This window comes from Hyposmocoma kahamanoa, unplaced genomic scaffold, assembly GCF_003589595.1.
Source record: "Hyposmocoma kahamanoa isolate Upper Pololo Valley unplaced genomic scaffold, ASM358959v1 92, whole genome shotgun sequence".
NCBI lineage: Eukaryota > Metazoa > Arthropoda > Insecta > Lepidoptera > Cosmopterigidae > Hyposmocoma > Hyposmocoma kahamanoa.
This window is the reverse complement of record NW_020654748.1, coordinates 21,189,891-21,197,752: the sequence shown is the minus strand read 5'-3', so window position 1 is coordinate 21,197,752 and position 7,862 is coordinate 21,189,891.

The following is a 7,862-nucleotide window of genomic DNA, read 5'->3' as shown; positions in this document are numbered from 1 at the left end:
CATGGACACACGCATAGATAACCACAAATGAAACCCAAATTCAGGAGATAAATAATTGCCGGGGGTCGAACCCGGGATCTCCAGCATGCTTGAATCAAGGACTGTCATAACATCATAAGCACTAACTTGTTTCCAGGGTTGAGGTGTCGGCACAACTTTATGTACAGAGCACATGTCATTCTTTCACGGTGATATGTAAAATCTAATTAAGTCGTGGATGTCTTTCAAAACATCGTGAACATCTTCTCGTGTTATTATTAACATTAAGTTAAGACCACAGACCACATTATTTCGTGGTTAAGACCTTCTGGCTATGTTTAAAATTCATAAATTTTGTGGAAAATAATATGTGTGAAACAGAATTGTTTGATTTTTATACTTTGTTGGGCCATGATCTCTCAACCAAAAAGCTGTAATTCCTTTACACTTTTCCGTTGAATGCGTAACAAGACTTTCAGAATCAAACCTAACTAACCAAAACTTAAAAAACCAAGCGGTCAATAGGCCACTTTTAATATAACTGTTGACAAAATGCCAAAAAAGGATATCACATGTGTTCCGATAAATAATGGTCGACTTAAAGCTTATAGAAATAACGTAATGCTTAAACTAACTGACATTTCGTACGTTAACGATCCCAATAAATTGTATAATTTAGTTTTGAACATAGTGAAAAGTGAACGTGATATTATTTTTAAGTCCAAAATCATAACTATTAATAATTCATTGAAATTTAGTGATTGGACGACTGTGGGAATTCACAAAAGTAGACAAAGGCTATATGATCTTTACGATGAAAGGACTTATAGCACTAGTAACAGTTTTAATGATTTTGTTAGGAAATATTCGAAAATGTTTAAACGTGTTTGTGTTACAGCCAAAGCAATGTTTATAAATAATAAAATAAAAAGCAGCGCGAATGTAGTAAAAACGACTTGGAATATTATAAGCAGCGAAACTTAACTGAACTTATTATTATAAAAAAAAGGAAACTTTCAGACGTCGAAACCGCTAGATTGGTTTACTTCAGCTACTGTCACAGTCTAATGACATACGGCATTTTGCTTTGGGGTAATGCCGCCGATATCAGTAGAATCTTTGTCCTGCAGAAACGTGCAGTTAGGGCAATTTACAATCTGGGCCCCAAAGTATCTTTGAGATATAAGTTCAGACATAACATTAATACGAGGAATAAAAATAAACTAGCTTTTCTTGATAGTCGTCTACACAAAGTCAAAAAATCATTTAAGGGGCAATGTATACGCTTCTATAACAAGATTCCGCTTGTTATACAAAATTTGAATTGCACGAGGTTTAAAGCTATAGTGAAACAAAAACTTTATACTAATGGTTATTATACAACTTCTGCGTACTTGGATAACAAAAATCCGTGGTAGTAACCCGTTTAGCTCATGGAGGTAGTCTCGATCTCTGATGTTTCAAATAAAAAAAATAAAAAATTGTAAATGTTATTTACAAAGAGCAACCCCTAGAATTTCTTGCCCATTCTTCTCTGGGGAATCTGCCTTACGAATGAGCGATAGAGTTTAACCATTGTGACAATTTCAAGTGTAATAATGCTTACCTATGAAATAAAGATTATTTTGAATTTGAATTTGAAAAAGATCGGCGGTCAGGTATCTTAGATTGGAGACTTATTTTAAACAACACATATTTAGTAAAAAGGGTGTAATGTGAAACAGCTATATGATTTTAGATAGTTTATTTTATAATAATGAAACGAGTTACAATCCTCGCCTTCAGTCCCTTGAGGACCACTGTCTACCAAAACGGACCGAGGGACATCTGTGTAATAACAACCAATAGTATGCCGTTATCATCTTCTTAGCCAAAATAATGGTACTAATGATGAAACACAGCTCTGCCTCGTTGTGGTAGACAATGGACCTACCAGTTGCTATACTCAACAATGTTAGTTCAATTCAGTCACGACAGACGAACGACTATGGCTAACATAGGATCCTGTAGACGCGCGACTGGTTGCGACTAGACGCATAATGCTCTTTATTGAATGTGATATTAATTGTTCTTTTCTAATTTTATAGTGCGACAAACGCGTTGCCAAAATTTTTGTAACATTTATTTTTTGTTGAATATGAATATTCATTAATTTTGAGAAAATACTCTCTAAGAAAATTGAAAAACGAAAAAACACAATACAAAGGATCTATAACAGACACATAGAATTCCGTGGACTTGCTAACCCGACCTGTAGCTCAGTTGACAGAGTGACGCTACGGTACAACGTGGTAGCAATTTCAAGTCCAGTCGAGTCAAAGGAATTTTTCTGTGTTTCTCTATATTAATAATAATACTCTTCTAGGAAATGAAACTATTTTGCCGGATTTAATTTAAATCGCGTATATTTGTTTTTTCAAACAAACCGACGTTTCGAACCCTTTACAGTAAAATTAAAAATAAGGTATTTAATTAATAACTTTTGTAACTATAGTGAAAAAATAGGGTGGTTTGCATTAATATTAGACATAACTGGTTGATGACTGTACCACCTCAGTCAACCGTGACCATGGGGAGCCGTAAACGGCCCGAAACGTCCGTTTGTTTGAAAAAAACAAATGTACGCGATTTAAATACGGAAAAATAGTTTCATTTCCTATGTGTAACATTCGCGAAAACCTAAGAACTCGATAAATACTCTTCTAGTTCCTTATTATTGATACAAAAATCGAACAAACAAGGAAAATTTTCCTTCGATCCTCCTGGACTCAAACCAGCGTCTGTCGTCTCAATATGGCTACCGCTCTACCAACTTAGCTACGCACCTTTTCAGAATTTCCCTATGTGCTCGTTGCGGATGTTTGTATTGTAACGACTCTCGCCGTAGCGCCATGTCTCAGTGTATGTTTTGTTAGCTTTTTTATCTGAATAAATAAAAATATGATTGAACAAAGTGATACTTCCGTTGCATCAGCTGTTTTGTTAGCATATCTAATATATTTAGCTTAGTCGCAACTAGTCGCAAGCAATTTTATAGCACGTCTGAAGATACACTATTCGTTGAAAACATGTAGGCATGTCCACATTAACATAAAATAATATTCTATAGCCTAATCGATATTTCAAAACCGCGGTAGTATTTACATTGAAAAAACTATGAATTATAATTTTCAAAAGTGTGGCTTAAATGTGGACATACCCTTATAATTGTGATAAATAAGCCAGGCTATAAATGGTATAAGTTTCTTTGTATACAGTCTACAGCAAAATACCATTTGAGCTAACACTGGCGTGCCGTTTTTGCTGTACTCTCTCCCGCACTTCAAGACTAGTTTGATTCCGAAATTTGTCGATATTAAGTCGCACCAGCAATATGCGTTACAGGATCCGTGTAAACATTCATCGAGCTTATTTCAGTATAAAACCGTCTATCTATAATTTCATAAATAATTACATTATTCAATTTACAATCGAAGTAATATCGTGTACAGATAAATACATGGATTAAAGATTAATTTACAAGATATACCTAAAACCGAATCACAATAAAAATATATTATTGCATCGTTTGAAACAATTTATACCCAATATTCGCCGTCAATGTACCAACACGACATAGATGATTACAATTAAAAAAATAAAATTACGATATGGTTTAAACAAATATAGACTACGAACTTAACAGAAAGTGTCACGATGCCTTTCTAGAATAAATCGAGTTATATTTACCCTCCACATCAATATCAACGCTCTCTGCTATCTCGAATGTCAACACTTATATCAAAAATTTACAAACAATGCGAAACAAAAGATAGGCGTCCGTTTAAAAACAAATCAAACACAAATTCTAATAATATTTTTTACAATAAAACGCTTTTGACGTAACAACCTATGTTTTATGTCGCATCCCGTAAACAATCATTACGGCCAACCGAGTGCATGTACACTAAACATTCAAGCAAAATAATCCGTTATAAAAACTATATGAAAAGGAAAATGCCGCTAAGACAAGACACATAGAAGCGATACTTTCGACGAAGTCGCATCTCTAACGCGACGACGTTGCTTCTCTAGCTCGACGTTAACGTGTGGTATGGCTCTAAATGAATAGCGAACAGCCATTCATCTTAGCACTCTCAATAAAACTGAGGAAATCCAAAAATAAACATTTTTGAGAAACTGAAAAAAAAAGACGCACATAATAAAAACCATCCGTATTATGCCCAGTGCGTGATTTTCTTTAATTAATTTTATCGGTCTCCCAAAAATATTACTTTTCGAATCTCGCCTTTTTAATAGGGAGTGTACTTGTAATTTCACATAAATCCTACAAAATAGCTGTATAAACACAATTAAGAAATTAATTTTGTTGTATGCATAACCAAAGTTCGACTGCAACACCGCTTTCCCTTTTCACAAATTCATTAATACTATGAGAACAGTGTTGAAAGTTCTATATAACATATTTCCCATCTTGCATGCATCTTGCCTAAGAAATTTATTCTCGAAATTAGTAATAGGTACAATATAGAAAAAGTCCTTGCATTGCAGCATTTGCTGCGTACCTTCTACATCAGCTTCCTTGTTGAGGTGCACACTCATTGCCAGTGCTACATAACGTTATCAAATTTTAGTACTCTCCTATCACCTTATTTGTGTAGTGTAGCTAATGTCTACACAACATTGCAAGTAAATATAGAAACAGATAGGACTCTGTAAGGCCCAGATTAATAAACAGATCTTTAGTCCGATATTAACTGTATATCTAGTGCTTAGACTACAATCATCAGCCTTGGATGACACCATCTCAAATGACGAAGAACCTGCACTTGAATAATAAGGACTTAATAGTCTTAAGACAACGTAAAGACCTCATATACCGACGATTCTTTGTTTCGATCCATATAATCGATCTATGATAATCGTATCAATTCGTCGTATACTTCCCTGGTGTTCAAGTTAATCGTTAACGACATAAACATACACAATCTATTCGTCGTTTCGGTTGGTCTGAAACGACGAATCGTGAAGACAAATCGTCCCGTATATGAGAGGCGTGCACTTAAGTAACATTTACTGATGACAGTTGACTAGGCGCCTTCAAATAGTGTTGGGTCATGGAAAACTTTTCCATTCTGAAAAACAATTATTTTTCAGAAGAAATCATATTTTTTTTATATTTTTCCACATTTGACGTTGACGATTGTCAAAAGTTGAAGTTACTGAACGAAAACGATGGAGCCATTATAAAGGTTTTTTTCGCTGTTATCCAATCATTTTTTTAATGATAATATCAAATTTAGTGATGGTAAGCTACACGCCTGCTGCAGTGCCACCACTGCAGCTGTTATGGACAGCAGGCAAGTTAGAGAAAATTGAGATTTATGTGGATAAATCTCAATTTTCTCTAACTTGCCTTTAGCTCTACAATTTCATTTTATAATTGACGCTAAATAAAACTTCAAAAGCTATTTCTAAACAAAGAATTATATTTTTCGAATATTTTTCAATTTTTCTAATTTTTGCGAAAAAATTTCCACCGTTTGAAATTTATCGGAAAATTACCCAACAATATTTAGAAGTGCAATTGCAGCGCCCCTGTCGTAACGCGCGTGCGACTTTTACAATCACAATAAGTAAAGTAAAAATTACTGAGGCGCCACTGCAGCTCTTCTACAAGCGTCTAATGTGAAGGCGCCCTTAAGCTCAACTCACACTGGCGCACAGTCGAAGTGTCGCGTCACATCCTGTTTTTCAACTACAAAAAGGCGAAAACGAAGGCGGCGAAGTCGTACGCCGTCGCGCGTTGTCGGAATTAATTGATTCCGTATTTGCATAACACATATTTATACCTTAATAATGGCAAAATAGAGATGAATATGCTATAGGCTAAAAACATGACACGTCGCGACGCTTCGACTCTGCGCCAGTGTGAGATGAGCCTTAGGAAGACCCCACACTCGCCGGTCTGAGCGGAAGCGAAACACGCTACATCTTTTTCTTTCTTATTGCATGAACATAAAGCTTTTTCTGACCGGCTCAAGCAGTTAAGTGTGGTGAGTAAAAATTTAATATCGATCCTGCACTTGGAGAAATTTACTAATACGGGCCTAAGTGCATTGAGAAATGTATAACTAATACTGACAAAGCTTCAGTAGCGTGCAGGTACTATCGGCTGAGTTATTACGGTGCAAGGATACAGTATTGTCCGAAAATATAAAATTATGAGTAATAGTACTAAAAAAGATTTCAACGTATTAACTTACAATGTTTTCGATTAGCAGACTGAAGATATAAACGCCATATTTCACATTACGGTTGGTTTTGAATTACGTGCACTATTGGAATTAGTACTTACACAACCATTGGCGCAAGAAATAAAAGCTATAATATATATACTTTTGCTTGCGGTTCGTCAGATATCCGTATGTAATATTTTTTCTTAACTAGGAAGTGACGTCACAAGTATTACTTGAAAAAAAATTATCGATACAAAGTAAACCAAATAAACAACCTCTTCATTACTTTAATTTCGAATGTTAATTTTAATAATACATGACATCTATAGCTTCACAGGTGGCTTGTGTTATATTTTTGAAAAACGCGCGTGTACCTGTCAGCACCGTACGCAATATACGCACAGAACTTTCGTACCTTTTTGTCGCACCTACACTTGTCTACGCATTCCATTACCAACGTGTACTACACATTACACTATCGATGTGTACCAATTCCACTAACGATGTGTACCATATATTCCACTATCAATGTGTACCATATGTTTCACTGCGGTGTGTACCACATGTTTCACTGTCAATGTGTACCAGAAGTTTCACTGTCGATGTGTACCACATGTTTCACTGTCAATGTGTACCATATGTTTCACTGTGAATGTGTACCAAATGTTTCAATGTGCATGTGAAAATGACAGGTACATAACTGGTATAAACTAGGCCGCCGGAAATATGACTCGATGCGCTACGTACAGTGGTAACTAATGAGCTTTGAGCTTTCTCATGGGCTTTGAATGAAGAGCTGAAATGGCAGCATGCTATCGTAGGACACTATCATCATAATCCTCAGTCATTAACCATACATCAGCTATTCCATACGAAATGTTCATTACTTTACAAATGTACGGGATAACTGATTTTATTTTCACTACAAATGTGATCACAACAGTTAAGATTATTGCTGTGGTAATTATCGCTTAAAGTATCGCGAAGTACAATCATTGTCACCTTGGTTATATCTCTTCAATACAATGCTAAAGTGTATGAAGCCAACAGTGGCTCTTTGTGATCTTGATGAACAAGAACATCGTGTAATATACAAATAGGTGGCAGTTTAACACACATGCCGTCGTGATCTTCGAGGCTTGTTACACTTTTCTGACAAATCCTGGTAAAAATACATACTTATCCTTGGTAAGTTACGCAAAAACCAACGACTTGGGATCGAGATATAAAAAAATACATCTACACAAATTCCATTAGTATTATTTAAAATCCAAGCTTAGATTCACACAAATTAACGATTGCTTTTTGAACCTTAGATTCCAATATATTATTTGACATTAAAATTATATCGCTTATCAGTTCGCTACAACAAATTCAAAATTAACATTAACTATTTACACGTAAGATTGGAACTCAACTGGATTACATTTTGTATAAAAAAAAATTGACTATTTCCGTAAAACTCGACTTGGGAGCTTGGATTTTTAAAAACAGAACTGTAAATTAACATTTTTAACTCGCTTGTTAATTGTAGATATACATAAAAAAGGGACAAAAAATTAATTCCTTTCACGTATACGCTCAAAGAACTAATTTTTATTTCGATATATCCAATGAACACTAGTCAATTTAATTTTAGGATCT